The 21,441-nt window shown below is 37.2% G+C and overlaps 1 long non-coding RNA gene across 2 annotated transcripts; it reads right to left on the bottom strand.

Annotated features, from left to right (window-relative positions):
- Positions 1–989: 989 nt before the first annotated feature.
- Positions 990–11,038, bottom strand: LOC128227867 (uncharacterized). Of its 2 annotated transcripts, none has more exons than XR_008259867.1 (5): positions 10,898–11,038; positions 4,535–7,868; positions 3,910–4,020; positions 3,175–3,271; positions 990–1,936 (listed from the first exon to the last, which is right to left on the bottom strand). It is a non-coding gene; the product is annotated as an uncharacterized LOC128227867 (long non-coding RNA). The 2 variants fall into 2 exon arrangements; XR_008259866.1 differs by having other exon boundaries at positions 4,535–4,647.
- Positions 11,039–21,441: the final 10,403 nt, after the last annotated feature.

Below are 21,441 nucleotides of genomic sequence, written 5' to 3'. Positions count from 1 at the left end.
TTATGGGTTTGTAATACATCATGAAGCCTACTCATTTTGATGTAAATTTGATGAAGTATATACATTTTGCCTATGATATTGTTTTATTGTTGTTACTAGTTTTACATGTACATTTGCACACTTCATAATAGTTGTTGAGTTTGTGCAATTATTTGCTGCAATAGACCATACCAAGTTGTTACACTTGTTCTTACTTAACATTTAATTCAAAAAATACCTGACTTCATTTACCAAAGTCTGACAGATGACAGTTCTTTAAAATAACACATTTAGAAATTCATGCTGTGTTCAAATCGCTTTTGTGAAGTTGTTTATTGTTTATAACAGTTTAAAAGATTATATCAATTGTTAGCCATGATAAACGGATCTATGTACCGTATATGTTTCTACAGTTTGTTGATATTACTTCAAAGCTTTCTTTACAATTTCGTTCATATCAGAGGGAGGAATTGCATATATAACAACTTTCATGCAAATTTGTGATATCTTATTCTGTGATACTAAATACTGTCATATATGATATGTATATAAATAAGTCTTTTTTAAGATGTTGTTTTGTTTTTATTTTATATACCATTAAGCAATGCATTCTGTTTTCCTTGAATAAGTAATAACTAAAAATCCATCTCAAATAGAAGTTAAAAATGTATGAGAGAAGTACCATGTTTTTTTTAGGCCCATTTCATTTCAGAATGGCTATTTAAAATTTTCTTAAACTATAAAAGAATTAACATATTAAAACTTATTGAAAGACTACAGAATGTGTCATCCATCCACCTGTACCTTCTGTTCATAGGTCAAATTTTACACAGACTAAAATAGTTTTTTTAAGGCTATTACAACTACATTCATGACTTGCACCATGTTACATGAGTTCAATAATCAGGAGGTAAAATATTCATGACATCATTTTATTTTTACACATGTTTAATAATGAATACAGTTTTCACTCCATATGTGGCAGAGACAAGAATTAAGTAATGGTTCAAGACAAATGCATAAAACATTTATTTTTTAACTTAAATATAAAAATCTTCAATCAAACTCTTTGTCAGCAGTGTTATATAACTGTTTTCCCCAAAATTGGCTTATTCATTCTGTGGGAGTGCAGCTTTAAAGTTTCAATGTAATACATCAAGAATTAGATGAGAAAATAGTGCTATTGGCACCAGCGTGAGAATGATAACATCTCCATATGTACAGAGACGAGCTTTAACTTAACAAGAGATGTTTGTCAAACATTATGACCTTTGTCATGATGACCCCTCAAATCAATATAAATCTTGTACTGGTCAGGCCCAGCCTCCATGTCAAGTGTGATGGCCATAGGTCTAGGCATTGTTGATTAATTACTCGGACAAGCTTTAAAATTTATTGCCACTGTTACCTTGACCTTTGACCGAATGGCACCCTAAATCAATAGGGGTCATCTACTGGTCAGGCCATATCTTTATGTCAAGTTCGATGACCATACTTCAAGTAATTGACAGACTGACCGACATGTGCAAAGCAATATACTCCTCTTCTTCTAAGTGGGGCATAACATATATAAAATTCGACTAATGATATAAAATCACTAGTAAGAATAATTTTGAAGGTGCTTGCTGTTTACCAGTTTGCATTATTGCAAACAATATAAAACCATACAGGTTTTTAAAAATAACGTTGGGCCACAATGTCTCTATATCGAAGTCCATTTTCGTTTGCTGGGATAACATCTGCCTGAGGCTGGTCAATGTCTGTAGCATCGTGCATGTTTGCCATGATGTCTCTACGTTCAATACCATAGTTATGAAGAAAAACACAGGCTATGATCACTTGGCATGCCATCTCTGGTTCCAAATGAAGACCATACGACAAGCATGGGAATCGTCTTTTCAGCACTCCAAAAGACCTCTCCACTGTTACCCGTGTTCTAAACAGTGCTTCGTTATACCTGAAAACATAGTCTGCCTTAAACTGGAAGTTTGACCGCTATAAATAACACACTTATTTATTTTTTTCATATACTTCTATGTCTTTTCATAATAAAGATATTAATCTCAAGTAATGCTGCTGCAGATTAAATGGTACATATTTGATTTTTTGAGAATAACAGAAAAAACTTTTGTTATTGTAGATACCTTTTTCAGAAAATATGATTAGTTTTATATTTCATAACCGATTGCATAAAAATACAGGTATTGACACAAATAAATAAACAATAGCTCTCAACTATTCCGCCGCTTTTCAGATTAAGGATTGATAAGTTTTGGCCAAACATGCATGGATCACTGTTAGATTAGATTTCAATGCAATACATGATGTGCTGAGATATTAACATGAATGTGATTACATGCAAAATTTTAACCAGATTTTTTAAGTGTAATAATAAAGGGCCATTATTTGCAAAATACAGTTATCTAACTTGGTTATTCAATTAGGTTGGGTGGTTGAATACTATTGTATAAAGTCTCAATGCAATAAATCAAGTAGTTGCTGAGATATTATCCTATGTGTGCTAACATGCAAGACCTTAACCAGAATTTCTAAGTCGCATAATAAAGGGGTAAAAATTATATAATATGAAAGATAGAGTTATCTTACTTGATTAAATAAGAAGGTTAAATGGTTGGGAGCCTGTGTGTAAAGTTTCAATGCAATACATGATGTATTCGCTGAGGTATTGACTTAAATGTGGTAACAAGCAAAACCATAACCAGAATTTCTAATTCTAACAATAAAGGGCAATTATTTTGCATTAAATGCAACTAGAGTTATCTAAGTTGATTAATTTAGTAGGTTGGATGGTTGAGTACCATTGTATAAAGTCTCAATGCAATACCTCAAGTAGTTGCTGAGATATTAACCTATGTGTGCTTGCAAGCAAAACCTTAACCAGAATTTCTAAGTCAAATAATAAAGGCCGATTATTTGCATTAAATGCAAACTAGAGTTATCTAACTTGGTTAATTAAGTAGGTTGGATGGTTGAGTACCATTGTATAAAGTCCCAATGCAATACCTCAAGTAGTTGCTGAGATATTTACCTATGTGTGCTTGCAAGCAAAACCTTAACCAAGGGGTGACGCCAACGCAGACAATTGGGTGAGTAGTATAGCTCTCCTTATTCTTCGAATAGTCGAGCTAAAAATAAGCATCTATAATCTACATAAAAGTAGTGTATGTGAAGTACCTTTCTTGAGGTCCTGTTCTTGGATTCAGGTATTGTGTGAGAAGGTATGGCTTACAGCCATACCCACTGTCTCCCAGTATGTACCCATTATGTTGGCCTACAATACAACATCAAGCAAATTATAACAAATGGTCAGTGTTCTGTTTCCGAGATTGATTTTAAAATATTGCAAATTAATACTTTTATTTCATAATCTATAAATCCACCTTTCGTATGTGTGTGTGTATATATGTGTGTGTGTGTGTGTGTCTTTAGACCTTGCACTATGAGGCAGCCAGGGATTGAACCAATGACCTCCCGCTCCATAGGCGGATGCATAACCACTAGGCCACGGAGACAGTTAATCAAGATTGGATAAAAGAAAATTTTCTTAGACAAAATAAAAAAATATTGACCTGACATTTTAAAGAACATCCTAAGTTCATCATATAACATCATAATACCTCTTGAAAAAAATCACATAAAAGCCAAAGTGACCAGTTTGTGTAAAGACCAGGAACCGTTTAGCATAAGACTTCAAAGTCTTCATAATATATCCCTAATAGGAGACTAGTACTTTTATTATCCACCATGCACTGTTGTTTCGATTATGTAGCACTAGTAAATTGTAACCACATCTCTTTTCCCTGATTCCGAAAGGCTGTGGTTACAATTGACTGGTGCATTACTACCAACCTAAAGCAAAATAATTCAAAAGGTTAGAAAGTTAAACAAAACAAAAATCACTCCAGGTACCTTGCTCTATTCTGATGCAAGGCGTGACTCTCTGAATATTCTCGAGTCGTGGACACTTCCTGGCCACTTGGCAACAACATTCATAAAACGAAGCTTTTTATCACAAACCATCTGAAATAGTACACATACAACAGTAGTAAAACTTGTCTTCAAAGCTGCACCCTCATAAATTGATCTTTTGGTAAACCGTCTTCAAATCTTATAGAGAAAAAAAACACAATTTGTGGTCATATGTAATGCTATGGACAAATGCCTTACCCTTATGGAAAAAATTATAAATAATACATGAAAGACCTTAGTACAATAAAACACACTGACTTTGGTTGTCCGGTATGTGAGTTGCTTTTCATCTGGTCGACCCTGGTTCGATTTCCCAGCTTGGGTGCATGACTGCGTCATGCCAGTGCATCAGTGTGAGATTGATTAGTAGATACCAAGTTAGACAATTGTATTATCCAGGTACTCCTGACTCCCAAACAACATAAGACCACACTCTCTCATAAAATCCTGCCAGCGGGAATTAATAATATAATGCTTATTAATTAGTTTTACAATCATAAAAAAGAGATTGTAAAATGAATAAGTTTAAACTATAACAAACTCATCACAACTTCCTTCCATGTACCTGTACATTGATCGAATGATACCCTTTCCTGTTTACATAATCGGCTTCAAACTCATGAGGGGCTCGTACACATACTTGAGTGCCGTCTATCAAACCAATGACATTTGGAAATCCTGAAATTTTAGTAGGTTATTTAGAATAAGATTATATTTACATCATTTTTATTAATACTTAATAAGTACTGTACATGGTGTGTTTGCGGGATAAGAACCAGCTACCTGTTACACTCTGCTGTCATGCTAATGTTTATTCAGTTGTGGATTTGAGCCCCACATTGAGTGCATTTTTCCTCCCATGTTTCTTTATACTAGAAATAACCAGGGAGTGAGAAGTCTGCTTGGTGTGGAGCTCTAATCACAGCAATAATATCAGCTAACCCGTCAGTTGGTTCTTACCCACATACATGCATCACTTTGATAAATACTAATGTACACATCCTTTAGAATTTTTCAGAGTGCTGTCAAGAAATGTGGATGTAATAGTTAACAAATTATTTACTTACACCAATTCCGGGGATAGAACATTTACAATAGCATATAAATCTCATTTACTTTCATCTTGAACAGGTGTTCAAATACAATTAGAAAAGGATAGCATCTAAATGCTAGAAACACGATTGGTTTTTCAGAATAAAGTATTCCCTATTATTACTTAGACCAAACCTAGCTTACCATTAACTTTACGGAAAGAACACGTGAGGTCTTTTATTAAGCAGTATATCAAAGTACGTCTTGCTTCTTCTACAGCTGATCTCGAACTCCCCGAGATGTGCTCACAGACCAGTGACGTCAGCACTTCATGTGTCAACAGGTCAAAGAGTGCACTCGCACTACACTCTCCCCCTGTTTCTTTTGTTGGGACGGCACCGGGGTCTGTAGAAGGCTGATCAAGTCAAAAGTATCTGACAAGATCACTGCTAGGGCTGGTCCAACCAGTAAGTTGAACGAGCCACTGACGACTACCAAAATATCTACATCAGTAAATATTTACTTCCAGCACTTCTGGTTGAGGATACTTGAAGTAACCAACTGCAACTAGGTGTTATGGGCTTAACTTTTGTAAACCCATCTACTTCACCTTCCCCCTCCCACCTAGAAGAAAAGGAAGGCAGCTAATCCTGTATTTCAGGATACTGCTTACAGCCGCTGACTATAAGCGTTGGCTGTCATTGATACTTCATTCTCCCCTGGGTCCCATGTCCTGCTTTCTGCTGTTGTCGGAGAAGCCTGAGTATCAGGCTCAGATGAAACGGCTAATTCAGAGACAGCTATTTGCGGAGAGTCCACTCTGTCCACCGGCTTGCCACTGTCGTCACAGACATGGTGTTGTTGCTCTGTAATGTATTGAGCACTCGCTGATCCCCTGTGCACAATCTCACTCTGTATCGTTGAGCCCTCCGGCCACGAGATACTATGTGCCCGTTGTGTACTACCCAATGTGGCTGTAGCCCCCACTCCCTGACAGGCGCTCCCGGATGCTGGGTTCTCGAAGGCGCGACCTTCCCCAACCTCAGCCTTCTGCGCTGCCACCGGAACTACATCTACCTTCCGGGAAAATGAACCACATTGGTTGTCAGCCCTCACACAATAATTACAACCACCGCAAGGAAGATCTTCAACTGCAACTCCAGCTACATATGAATTGCAGTGACCAGGATTATGCAGATATGGACTTCAACAAACAAACCTTGACAGGAGGTGCAAGTACTGTACCATCAGCTGGCAGAGAACCTGGTGTCAAACAAGGAGAAGGTGTTTTGCCTTGTTCTGACTGTATGTCATTTGTGGTCTCATTTAATGAAACAATGACTGCAGATGGGGCGTCTGGTAGTGAATTGGATGGTACGGTCTCATTAGAAACAAGTTTGCTACATACCTCGTTTCGCTGTTCTGGGTTTGAGCCGGAGTATTCTTGGGTCAAGGATTGGCTCGCTATCCTGACCCTTTTGCGTTTAAAACAAACGCCTTAAAGTCCTTCTTGTGGGGACATTCAGCAATCAAGTGCGACTTACTATCACAAATGTAACAGCCATACGTACCTCGCGGACGGTTGAAACGCTGCTGTCTGCTACGCGGTTGAGTGGGCCTAGCTTCTCCAAGCCGCTTCACCTCTTCTCGCAGACTCTGTAGTTCTCTCTTGAGAACGCTCATGTCTAACGCAGTTCTAGAAGGATTCTGAACGGCGTAGACATTTGCTACATCTTCGTCATAATCTACTGCTTTATTAATAGATTTTTTCTTGCCCATAGCACTCTTGGAATGCTGAAACAACCTGATGTTATTCATGGCCTCTTCAATGGTTGTATACTTACGCATGAAGGTGCTATGACCAGCTTCTCGATCTTGCAGGCCTTGACAGAAGCGGTCTATCGCCTGCTGGTTTGTGAAGGTCTCCGGCAGTGACCGGAAAGCTTCAGCCGCTAACTCTTGTACCCTATCTGCCCAGTCTTCCATACACTCACCTTTTTCCTGTCATTCAACTGCTTTTGTGCAGAGGCAACCAAGGTCTCAAACCCGTCAACCTCTGTCTCAATCTTTGAAACAAGAGGGGTGGTATGGGATGTTTGTACACCTAGAGGAGGTGGGCAGGTGTTGCCGACCAAGTCTCTGTTTGGGGTGAAATCCAACTCTTGCATGACAGTGTCCGGCAGTTTATGCCGAAGCATTGTCTGCAAACTTTCTGGTGTGAGATTGCCATAATGCTCACGCAAATCCACAATAGTAGATGCTAACCTTGGGCCAATATTTGGAATTGTCTGCAAGTCTTCAACAGACAAGAAGTTTACAAGCACTTTACTACTGGCCATGCTTACAAATCAAATGCTCCTGAGTAGAAGATTAACTTGATTGTACAACCACCGACCTTGTTTGTCTTCTGTCCGGCTACTCTTCCCGTCCGAAAAGTTGCTAAGGACGCTGAAAAGGCCTCAAAAAACAAACAAAAGCAAACGAAGGGGCCGGGTTCGTGGCAGTCCATGAAGACTACGACGTAGAATCAAATAATCAACTGGTAAGACCAGAAGAAAATTAACAACGGCCAAAAATTGACGAAAAAATGTGACTTCAAACGCGGGAAAATTCTCGAGGAAAATTTGCCAACAAAAGTTGCAGAATTTCAAAACACCGCTGCCACCATAAAAGTATTCCCTATTATTACTTAGACCAAACCTAGCTTACCATTAACTTTAGGGAAAGAACACGTGAGGTCTTTTATTAAGCAGTATATCAAAGTACGTCTTGCTTCTTCTACATCTGATCTCGAACTCCCCGAGATGTGCTCACAGACCAGTGACGTCAGCACTTCATGTGTCAACAGGTCAAAGAGTGCACTCGCACTACAAGAATAATTAATTGAAATCACGATATTTTTGTGTTTTACAGCTAAATCGATTAATAAATGATGGAAAAATACTTCCTTAGGTATAAAATGTTAAAAATCGTTCGACAATGTTTGACAGCTGCTTCACTTCCGCCACTTCCGGTCCGGTGGTTTTAGGAACTACCGAATTTTATATTCACAGGAAGGAAATACATCGATAATGTTATTATATATAAATGCGTGTATGTTCTTACCCGCAAGTGCATAAAATTCCGCCCTCTTGGCAAGCCTAGCCATAATTATAATAACCCTACGCATTGCGCGACACACAGATGAAGTCGAAAGGCCATGAACATCGCCGATTACGGTGTAATGGGAACTACTTGCCACAAAGTGGAGTGTTACAAATACACTCAGAAGAGGGGGTAGGGGACAAGAACGCTGAGTTGCCCTCTCCAACAAAGGAAACATCAGTGTCACCAGCGTAATAATACTCTCCGGCCTATATCGGTAGCGCCGAAACACCTCCTCTGGCGATAGCACCTCCAACGGGTTTAATCTGTCCCTAAACAGGCGCGGAATAGTAATTCCGGCCGCTCTCTCACGCAGACGCTGCAATCTTCTGTGAAAGTCGGCCATTTTTAAATCGCTTATCCGAGATTTAATCCTATTAATTATAAGAATTAAAATAACGGGATTAAGCTCATTAGATGATCCAGATAATGTTTCGTGAAACCCAAAAATTAACAAGATCATCTTGAAGATCAAGTTCAAAAATTGATGTTTTATGCATTTCCTTTAACCGTTCGTAACGGTTTAAACCATATTTTTTTTAAATTTTTTTCGAACGAAAATATGAAGATGTGCGATCCAGCAATCTTTTATCATTGGTTTACAGATATTTACGCAAACATTTGCTCTTTCCAAGACATAAAAATAAAAATAAAAATGTAAAAAACGGTATATCTGTGAGAGTGCAGCTTTAATAACACTCCATATAAGTTTGACAATTCACCATTGCTATCGTGTAGATATTTGAAATCTAAATTATCTTTATTGTTAAATGATATAAACTCGGCGGCATTCCAATATCCCATTTAAGTAGACCAAATAACCAATACATAGTCGGAGTCATTCTATACATTGTTTTTGCATTCAGAATTAAAGTGAAATTGGTATAATCCATGCAAAACGGCCCGTACCTTGTAGACTTGGCCTTGGATTCGTAAACGTATTCCCTGCTAAAAGTTTAAAGTTATTTTGGAAAAAAATCAAATGTTTTCGCTGTATTTTTTTTTATTATTTGCATGGTCTACTTGTAGTCAATTCACCATTTTGACTTCGAAATACATATGTAAATATTCTTCTTAAGGTCTGATGTTAGAATGAATGATTAATACTTTAAACATTATACCACGTAATAAGTACAATGGTGATAGGTGTACGCATTTAAAAAAAAAGTATTATGTTTCTTCCATCTATGTCTTCTTTTTCAGTATCAATATAGTTTTTGCATTCAACCTGCATGTATTTGGATTATAATCCGCTTTAAACTGGCGAGCGCCGCTGTAGCGAATGAGGTCCTATCATCAATTATAGATAACGGATGATACACAAAGTCTGCCGAGGCAGGATTGGAGCACAACAAAATGAACACCATTTCATCAGACAAAGATTTTCATCTTAACACATATACCTATTCTGTAGTTCCTATAGTGCGGCAAAGTCCTGTTTGATTATCATACACCGGGCCCTTTGACATCTGTAGTGTGCATCGTCGGGCATCCATCTCCGGTATTTGCAGGAATTACAAATAGTTTTATGACCAAGTACAGCATCAAAAACGGAAAATAAATATCACAACACACCAAGAGACCGAACATGAGAATCAAATTTATAGGCAATGTCGCGAAAACAGTAATCCTTTGTGTCGTCAAATTAGGAGCCCCAACCGCTGAAGTTGTGCTATAAGGGGTCGCAAAATGTGTGTACATGAAGCGAAAAACAATTATAACACAGCATAGGATCGAACAGGAGAATTAAAGCCATAGACAATGCCAAAAACAATTTCATCCTTTGCTTCGTTATATTTGGAGAACCAATCGCTTGAATTAGTTTGTTATGTGCCGCAGAATACATGCATATCAAAGGCGGTAGGCACCAAAAGGAGCAACTTCTTAAAAATTGAGAAAGACCAAAACCATGTTGGCTGCTTTTTGAATCACGCCGACGAAACATTAGAAGCAATAATTTATATATAAAAGCGTAGGAAGAATCCATAAGAAATCAGCATTGAAGCAAACAAAGGTGCCTACAATGAACACCAAACAACGATGAAAACTACGTTGCCAGGACACTTAAATCGACAAAAAGAGATTTGACAAAAATAAACGAAAAACAAAACACAATCGGTTCGAGTATATAAGACCAAGATGGGAATGAAAAGTTTCAAAGTATCGATCCTTTACAAGAAACCGTGAGAGAGCTGCACGGAAATAAATTTGCGAACCAAAAATATGCGCTGCACACTGTATTAGAAACACAATTTTGGAATAAAAACACATCCCTGTATTTCAATATTGACCAAAAAAGGGATTGTATTAGAACAAATGAAAACACATTGTTGTATAATCCATATTATTTCTTTAATGACAAAGCTCAAGTGAGTTGACGAGCTAATGATAGTATTGCTTTTTGCAAGGCGCTTCTAGTAAATACATTGGATAATGCAACCATGTGCTTTAAATTATTAACAAAACAGAACCATATTATTGTTCAACTGATTATAGTGGTTTGATATTAGTTTAATGAGTAACGGCCTCATGGAAAACAACTTAAATCATATTATACCTTATTATACCTTAATACAATAATCGGAACAAGAACAACATGAACCATTCTTAGTTTAAGGCCATAAATTGCTGACCTATCCTCAAACCGATGTGCTAAATATTGAAATGTACATACATGTACTTATATCCAGCTTAATACACAAGTCAATCACGACATTTGATACAATCATAGCGTACATACAAACGAACTTACGTTTTTTTCGTTTTTCTTTCACACAGTTTTGAATAGAGCTAAAATCCCTCATATGCCTGCTTACAAATATAGATTTGTTAATGTAAATTTTGAATAATTATTGATGTTTAACAAGTATAATTTATGTCCATGCTCACTATGTAAAATACCTGACCATATGTGTAACCCGTTTTCGAAAAATCAACTTTCGATTTAAATGTATACTATATTAAGAAAACACTCAAAGGGAGGCTACTCAGATATTGTGTAGAAGAAATTGCTTTTTCTTCACATCATTATTAGAATGACGTATATAGCTAAATGAAAAAGATGCCTAGTGGGAATCTCAAATTTGAATGCATGCAACAACCATGCCAAATTTTAATCTTATTTGAATGCGTCTATATACTCTTATTAAGGGTTGTGTGTGTGTGTGGGGGGGGGGGGGACGGGTAAATGAGATTTCATGGCTTTCTATGCTACATTAAAGGATCATTTAAATTTTTTCAATGTTTATATAAAGAAAAAAAACACACTAGTATTTGTCCATTGGATACAGCCATGTATTATCAGTTGCACTGTAAGTAGCTGGGGATGTATTGGATATACACTTCAGTATTTTTATACCATGTACGAGCGAATCTCCCATGTTGTATGACAGCACTAAGGTTGTATATTCAATACACCCCCAGCTTCTATCTGCGAGACGATTAAATCTCATCGAGTGTTTTTTAGTTATACAAATTTTATAATTACATAAATAATTACATAAAACAAAATATTAGGGGTGTATGTATTATACACTCCCTCCACATGATGAATGTATACCAATCGGATTGTGTCATTTATATAGGAGTTAAAAATATTAAACTTTAAGACGGCTTTGTTTTAAATATGTTTAGGCGACAGATGGCTTCCACTGTATGGATGATCATACCTTGAAGGAGATAGCACATTCACGAGTAAAAACTATATAGTAGTTTGTGTTAAATGTTTGTTATTTGTCGGAGTGTGTCTAGTGTTCGCTTGCTCCGAGTACTTTTATGCACGACATTGGTTAAATGATATTGTGGAGGAAACCAATTATGAAGCAGAGTATATCATGTAATAGAATAGCTGAGGTATCGGATGGTGGAGGAGACTGTAATCGAAAATCTGCGATGGCTTATGGTGGAGTTGACTGTAATCAAATAGCTAAGGTACCTGATGGTGAAGCAGACTATACTATAATAGCTGTGGTATCTGATGGTAGAGCAGGATGTAATCAAATAGCTGAGGTTCCTAATGGTAAAGAATACTGTTATTGAATAGCTGAGGTACCGGATTCTGGAGTAGACTGTGGAATAATAGCTAAGGTACCTGGTGGTGGATCAGACTGCTATAGAATAGCTCAGGTACTTGATGGTGGTGCTGATTAATAGAATACCTGAGGAACCTGATGGTGGAGCAGACTGAAAAAAATAGCTGAAAAACCTGGTGATGGAGCAGACTGTAATGGAAAAACTGAGGTATATGATGGTGGAACAAACTGTAATAGAAAAGCTGAGGTATCCGATGGTGAGGCAGACTGTAATAAAATGGCTGAGGTATCTGATGGTGAAGCAGACTGTAATGGAATAGTTGAGGTATCTGATGGTGAAGCACACTGTAATGGAATAGCTAAGGTACCTGATGGTGGAGCACACTGTAATAAAATAGCTGAGGTACCTTATGGTGGAGTAGACTGTAATTGAATAGCTGAGGTATCTGATGGTGAGGCAGACTGTAATAAAATAGCTGAGGTATCTGATGGTGAAGCAGACTGTAATGGAATAGCTGAGGTATCTGATAGTGAAGCACACTGTAATGGAATAGCTAAGGTACCTGATGGTGGAGCACACTGTAATAAAACAGCTGAGGTACCTTATGGTTGAGCAGACTGTAATTGAATAGCTGAGGTACCTGATGGTGGAGCAGACTGTTATAGAATAACTGGGGTACCTGATGGTGATACAGACTGTAATAGAATAGCTAAGGTACCTGATGGTTGAGCAGACTGTAATAAAATAGCTGAGGCACCTGATGGTGAAGCAGACTGTTATAGAATAGCTGAGGTACCTGATGATGGTGTTGACTGTAATGTAATAGCTTAAGTACCTAATGTTGGAGCAGCCTGTAAAAAGACTGTCTGTTATAGAATAGCTGAGGTACCTGATGGTTAAACAGACAGCAAAAGAATAGCTGAGGTACCTGATGGTGGAGCATACAGCTAAAAAATAGATGAGGTACCTGATGGTGGAGCAGACAACACAAGAACAGCTGAGGTATCTGATGGTGGAGCAAACTGTTATCGAATAGCTGATGTACCTGATGGTGGAGCAGACTTTAAAGGAATAGCTGAGATACCTGATGGTGGTGCAGACTGTTTTAGAATAGCCGAGGAACCCGATGGTAGAGCAGACTGTTAAATACAAGCTAAGATACCTGATGGTGGATCAGACTGTTATAGAATAGCTGAGGTATCTGGTGGTGGAGCAGACTGTTATCGTAAAGCTGAGGTACCTGATGGTGGAATTGACTGTAATCGAATAGATGAGTTACCTGATGGTGGAGCAGACTGTTATAGAAAAGCTGCGGTATCTGATGGTGGAATTGACTGTAAAATAATAGCCAAGGTATCTGATCATGGATCAGACGGCTAAAGAAAAGCTGAGGTACCTTATGGTTGAGCAGACAGCAAAAGAAAAGCTGAGGTACCCTATGGAGAAATTGACTGTAATCAAGTAGCTGAGGTATCGGATGGTGAAGCAGACTGTAATCGAATAGCTGAGGTACCTGATTGTGGAGCAAACTGTAAAATAATAGCTTAGGTACCTCATGGTGGATCAAACTGCTTTCGAATAGTGATGTCCCTTATGTTATATCAGACTGTAATAGAATAGCTGGGGTACCTGACATAGAGCAGACAGTTAAAGAATAGATGAAGTATCTGCTGGTGGAGCAGACTGTTATCGCAAAACTGAGGTATCTGATGTTGGAATTGACTGTTATCGAATAGCTGAGGTATCTGATGGTGGAATTGACTGTAATCGAATACCTGAGGTACCTGATGGTGGAGTAGACTGAAATGGAATTCCTAATGTACCTGAAGGTGAAGTAGAGTGTAATAGAATAGCTGAGGTACCTGATTGTAGTGCAGTCTGTTAATGAATAGCTAAGGTATCTAATGGTGGAGACTGTTAATGAATAGCTGAGGTACCTGATGGTGGAGCAGACTGTAAATGAATAGTTAAGGTATCTGATGGTGGAGCAGATTGTAATAGAATAGCGGAGGTACCTGATGGTATAGCAGAATGTACTCAATTAGCTGAGGTACCTGATGATGGAGCAGACAGCTTAATAATAGCTGAGGTACCTTATGGTGGAGTAGACTGTCAAAAAATGGCTAAGGTACCCGATGGTGGAGCAAACTGTTATCGAATTGCTGAGGTACTTGATGATGGTGCAGACTGTAATTGAACTGCTGAGGTACCTGGTGGTGGTGCAGACTTTAATTGAATAACTGAGGTATCTGATGCAGGAGCAGACTGTAATAGAATAGCTAATGTACATGATGGTGGAGCAGAATGTATCAGAATGGATCAGACTTCGATAAAATAGCAGGTACCTTATGGTAGAGCAGATTGTAATAGAATAGCTAAGGTACCTGACATGGAGTAGACTGTTATAGAATAGCTGAGGAACCTGACATTGAGTAGACTGTTATAGAATAGCTGAGATATCTCACATGGAGTAAACTGTAATAGAATAGCTAAGGTACATGATGGAAGAGTAGACTGTTACTGAATAGCTGAGGTACCTGAATTTCGACCTACGATTCTTTAGGAGAGATGCTGACCTCTGGCATACAAACATGCGTCTTACAATCGACAAGCCTGGTACTTATATTGAAAATATGTTATTTCTTATTTTAGAACCAGCATATGCTTAAGCAAATTTACGTACCGGCAACATCGGACGGACAGACCGCCACCTTTAAACTACACTCAACCGCAATTGTAGCAACTGTGTTAAGTGATCCGCACGCTCTGCTCCAACATCTTTCACGCATTGATTTGTTAGTTATTTTTCGCTGGATCTAGAATGTTTAGCCTTATATTACATGTGTGCAATTCATACCTAATCATTTCGATGAGTCAGCCTTCTTAGAGACAAGTTACTCAGCAATAGCACTTGACAATACGGTATAAACGATGAACGCTGCATGGTTTTGATTTTAAATACCAATTTCATTTGGCATCTTACCGTATCAATGTGATCCCAATAACAAACATCTGAACATCAAATCATAAGTTTCTAGTTCAAGGAGGAACAACCTACAATCAAATGTGACTTCATAAAATGTGTTGTATGTCCACACTGGATTATGAACTTCTGCGAACACTATTTTCGAATGATTACTATTTTCGTATTTTCGAGCTTCGTAAATACAATGAAATCTTAAGTAATATTACCAACACTTAACAGTTTAACATTTAGAAACCCAAACAATCCATTTTGAATTCTGTTTTTTTTTTTGGGAGGAATGCTTGAACTTTTAAACTCCACTAAGCATATGTAACTTGAATAAACAAGAGGGTAATGATGGCCCTTAATCGCTCACCTGTGTGAAAGTTTTAAACATTTGTTTTTGTATGATAATAATGAGTTTATTCGTTTGTGGAGATGCAACTAGGGATCAATTTATGAGCGAGTATTGTCAAATCAAAAGTTTAGGGTTTAAACTAAAGGTGTGCGGCTCCGTTTTCCAACACCGGCCTGCTGCGTTTTATTCAGATGATTTCTACCCATTCTTCCGTCTGTACGTTGTAACTGGTGAGAATGTACCAGAGAATCTTCTTTCTCGATGACTCTCCCCGACTGTCATTGAGAGTGCCAATAACTGCCGCATTGTTTGAATAAAATTTCGGATAAACATTTTCAAACTGGTGAGGGGATGGAGGGATTTTTATATAACCAATAAAACTCCATTTGAATATGATGCTCAAATGTTGTGTATCTAAATGATTCTGCTACCTCTACGCTCTCACCCGATATGGTTTCCTTTGCCATGTATATCCCATATTGGGTCAACTACTAACCCCGTAACTAATAATATCACTCACATAAATGACGCAACGCCATTGGTCCTGGACTGGTCAAGCTTCACCAAATTTATATCGTACCAAAATGACGTCTATTTTCCGATATCGATGAATAAATGAAACATTTATACATATTAACTGGTTATCGGCGTGATAAATATCTAACGGGGTGGGTAGGTGACCCAATATTTATATATTTATTTATCACCATTTCTTGAATACCTGAACAGCCGAACAATGACATGAAAGTTTATCACGCTTTATGATGATTGCCTTGAAAGTTAACATCCTCTTCGAAAATATTTCAATGTGTCGTTACTGCTTATCAAGAATAGTTCGTCAAGATAAACGCCATTTCCCTGTTGGCACCGCTTTGTTTTGTTTTCTAATATCCGATATAAAATGTACAGCACTGTGTGTTTCGGGATGCTTCGCTTGTTTGCAGAAACGTTCATATTATTTTCTTCGCTCAAAGTTCAAGGGGGTGTTGTTACCTTAAAGAAAAAATCTTAATCCCAAATAAGACTTACCAGAATTAATTCAATTGTCTTAATATACAAAAAAGGATGAATAAATATCGAAAGCAATGGTCCTCGTGAAGGATACCGAGTTTAATTTGAAAGAAAAATGCAGAAAACACGATATGTCTTCCTTGAGATGAGTAGATCGCAGTAGATATTTTAGCACTCACCAATCATTTAATATGTGTGCGTTTTCAGCTATTCATTACACGGTTGCAATCTTGTTATCAGCAATTAATATTTTCAATAAATGCACTATTTAGTTAGTAGGTTTATCATTCAAAACATATATTTGTTATATATTGATTATGAATTAGAGTGTCACTTAAAACCTTCCTGTACACCCAAATGTCATTTTCACTTAGACGATAACTGGTTGTGATAATGAATAAGTCATATCAACGCATATTCACTTCCAGGTTAATTCCCAGCTTGAAATGCGGATTTTCCAAGGTAAATGATGGTCATTGTTATCACAAAATATTGATTCACAACCAACGGCAGCAGCGCAAATATCGTCACTTGTTACTTCAATAGAAGCAATAATATACGTCGACTTTCCAGGACCCGATTTGCCAACGACAGCATTGTCTACAGCTTTGTTTTCCATCGATTCAAGTATAAATAAAAGTTGTCTTGTAATCTATGCAACTGGTCGCAGTTTTTATCTACATGTCTTGCTATCCAGTCTGTTCTTAAGAGAAAAAATACGTGTGCCCAGTGTTACAATTCAGCTTCGAAACCTACTAATATAGATGGTAGGCAATGGTCTGAGATGGTATAACCATGGTTTGATTGATTCAATGTAGGGATGCAAACGAATGGCAAAATTGATATTCGAATATTCGGTAATTCTTTCGATCGAATATTCGAATACAAAAATTGATCCTTTAAGAATTGTAGTTAACTAATATTCACTAACGTAATAGCCAGGGCCCTGTTACCCTTCCTTGTCGTATTCGGTACACGCGACTGACACTTATTGTTTCACAAATTAGCCTCTGAATTTCCCCTTTTTCAGAATATATCCCAAGAAAAAGCGATATATTTAAAAAAAAAACGAACTTAATCAATAAATAAATAAATAACTAAATAAATAAATAAATAACTTTATCTGCGTTCACCTTTCTAAACAATGCAAAATAAGATCGGGGAATTTCGTTTTTTCCCGGTTAAATGACGATATGCGCCAACGTGTTACTTGCAGCCTCGTTCTGGGATTGATGTTTACGAAATATATTTATAGAAAACGCCACCAACCATGGCCAAACGTCGATTTTGACTGATGTATTGTACAGCAATACAGGACATATATCCTTAAACGTAAACCATACAATTACTTTTCAACGCAAGAGCGTTGTATCGAAACATGGAAAACAGTTTAAAGCACATAACTAGCACATGTCCTTCGAATCATCAAGGCGATTTGCGCAATATCGTCAAGCTTGATTAGCAGTGAAGACAACACATTGGTATAAAGGCCGATCTTATATGTTCCCAAAATAATTAGAATGTGTTTGATGTCACTTGTCTAACAGCCAGTAAATGCAAAATTACGGGGACTGTTTATAGTTCCCGACTATATATCCGATATGGCGCGTGTATAGTGTCATCAAGTTCACACCTCTGGCATTACAGGTCCATCGTTGTAAAAACAAGACAGACGAAGATGACAGTTGTAGGCAAAAAGTTTATTAATTTATTAATTCAACAAAAACATCGAATATTCGAATACCGATTTTGACATTCGAATACCAAACGTTCGATCGAATATTCGATAGCTTAATAGAACGAAGAAGTTTAACTTATACTTTAAGATATTTAGTTCGAACAAAGCTTTTTTTCACTTCTCTCCACCTCTTATTTTACAACAAAGGATAGGTTTTCGTATTTCCGTGGTAATGACGTCGTCGAAGGCATCGACCCAAGATTATTAACATGTAACTTAGACGTTGCAAGTCGAGTTATGCCCCCTTACCAATTAAGAAAATGAACGAGCTATGATTAATACACAGCGTATATGAATGTAGTATACACGAACATGATAGGTGGTGTTTTATCGCTGACGTCACAGAACTTGACTCGCAAACAGTTCTTGAGGCTATCCTACATGCTTATGTATAGGTGCCCGAGTGTCTAAGACATTAAGCTAAGTTTATTTAAACAATGTATGCGACATAGTGATTTTTGCATTAAAGAACTGTATGCATTGCCAAAGTAAATAGCTAATCGGCTTATTTTGTAGTGTTGACAATTTATTATTAATTATCATTTTATGTATTTGTATTTGAATATCACCATGAGGTGGAAATAAAGATAAATTTAGTTGGTATTAAATAAAAACAATAACCATAACATAGAAAAAGAATACCCTTTTCAAAAAACAGTGCCAAAGAAAACCAACGCGTTTTAATTAATCAGTGAGGTCTGCGACCAGAGCAAGGTATCGCGAACAAAAATTAAATCACCACCTGGCAGTCACTTTATCGGTTTTATATTTGTTTCAAGATAAGACAAACCAGACCAAGAAGGACAAAAATGGCTACACTATAGACAAAGTACCATTTAATAGAGTCCGCTATTTAAAGCTGCATTCTCAGCTGCATTCTCACAGATTGAAGTTTTGACAATTTTTGTCTTGGAATGAGCCTATTTTTTATTAAATGTCTGGACACCAGTGATACTAGACTGGTGACAAAATATCAGATCGCAGTTTACCATATTCACGTTTGTTAATTGATGATTTATGGCTAAAAGCGTTACTAACGCTTTTAGAAAAAAATCTATTTTTCGGCGGTTTTCCAAACAATTGAGATCAGTTCTGTTGTGAGTAATCTTATACGACTGAATTAAATGCATTTATACCAAAATCAGCTGAATCTGAGACAAAAACTAAAACAATTGTCAAAACGATCAATCTGTGAGAGTAAGCCTTAACATATTTTCGTCACAGAAGTTTTATGTTCTTCCTCTTAATAAATTTATATCAGAAACAACACTGTTTTGACATTTATAAAACCTTTTTCCCACAGACAAACTATTTATTTATGAACCGTTCGTCATAACTTGAAATTATCTAGAACTGTATAAATTTTTCAACGATGGTGAACATTTTGTTTGGTAAGATGGACCAAAACGAGGTTAAAATTATGTCCAAAAGTTTCTACGCATCAACTGGCGACACATGGAACACAAAAGTGTATATTACAAATATTAAACACCACAAAGATGAAATTTATACACAGGAGCATGGTTAGGATCGACGAAAAACAGCATTAACGCACACAAACACATTGAAATATTGAAACAAGAAGTGATGCCTAGTTACTAACAATCGCACACGTTCATGAATAAGCTGATTGACGGCTCAAATGTATTATTTTGCTCAGTCTACCACAAAGGATATATAACTTGCATTAATAAGGTGATATATAATTTATTCTACAGTGCAGCGGTTTGTAAACACAAACTGGTGAAGTTATAAACACGATACATTGTACAAGTTTTTGTGTGAATTCTATTCAAGTTACTCGATTGAGGTACTTGTTTTGTAAACCATCCATTGCTCGAACACTTTGTTCACATTCTTAGCCTCTTCTTCGCACATGTTCAGCAAACGGTTTAATGTGTAGAAACAAGCAGGAAAGCTAGCCGCTGCAGACACTAAGAGTCCAAAAATGTTAATACTCCCTTTAAGCAGGTTCTCCAACGTTTCAGACACAAGTGGTATAGCACACATCCTAAGAAAGCTTTCTCGTGACGCTAAGATAATATGCGAAGTCATACCGATGTCCTTGTACAACGATTCCAGAGACATACCCATCTTTGCTGCCAGCTGTTCCATGGTTTTCTTATCTGTTCCCAATTGCAACTTGTAAAATCTCACTTCCGTCATAAGTATTGCAACTTCACAAGCTAATCCAAAACCTGGAATCGGGGTAAGCGAGCCAATTGAAGCAAGCAATGCCTGTTTTTGTATCCTTGAACGAAGAGCAGCTACCTTTTCGACTATGCTCGAACCTACTGCCGATATGGAAAAGATCAATGATTGCTTAATGAGTGAAGTCAGAGCTTATGTCAACGTCTATTTTGGTTCTGATGAAACAGAAATGCTTTTTACGTTTTTCAATCTCTCTAACCAGCCATAGGTCATTTTTTTTAAAACGACACTGCGTTATCAATATGAAGAAGTCGAAACTCTCAAACTGCACAGCTTCCAGTTCCAGATAAGATTCTTTCGGAAAGTTTGGGGTTCCAAAACCAGGAAGATCATAAAACAATAATGTCTTCTTTTCAGGGTGTTGGAATTCTTTGCAACCTATCGTCCACTCGTTACAGCCTACCTTGGCCGCTGTAGGATCGTCCCCACTAAGTTCAAGCATTGCATTTATAAAGGAGGACTTGCCTGATCCTGATTCACCAATGATAGCAAACCGTATCGCAATATTTTGGCAAAGGTTCAACTCTGAGCTGATCTTCTTCTCCAAAGCAGAAATTCCTCCTGTGCTAAGCGTTTCCTCATATTCCTTTTGCATTTCGTCAGGCATGGTTATATGCACAAAGGAATCCTAAAAGATGTAGAAAAGTTAAAAACAGCTACAAAAAAGATACGCCGCACAAATAGATGTGTCAATTATTTATGTCAATCGTATTTTCCTTTAAGTAGTAATATATAACCAATTCAATAAGTTACATGGTTGAGTTATGCTAAAAGAAGATATCTCAGTGATTGGCCCAAGATGTCCACTTGAAAGTTACGTTTAATGAAGACAGTGTATTAATCGATAGGATGATATTATTTATATAAATAATATTTACATACCGTTTTATCCACATCAGAACCATTCACCACGGCATTCGCTGAAACAGTAAAATATGTATATGCGAGAAAAACTGCCCATCGTAATAGAGTACAAGTATG

Source organism: Mya arenaria, chromosome 3, assembly GCF_026914265.1.
Source record: "Mya arenaria isolate MELC-2E11 chromosome 3, ASM2691426v1".
Classification (NCBI taxonomy): Eukaryota; Metazoa; Mollusca; class Bivalvia; order Myida; family Myidae; genus Mya; species Mya arenaria.
The sequence above is the reverse complement of the archived record's forward strand: the minus strand, read 5'-3'. Positions and strand labels throughout refer to the sequence as shown.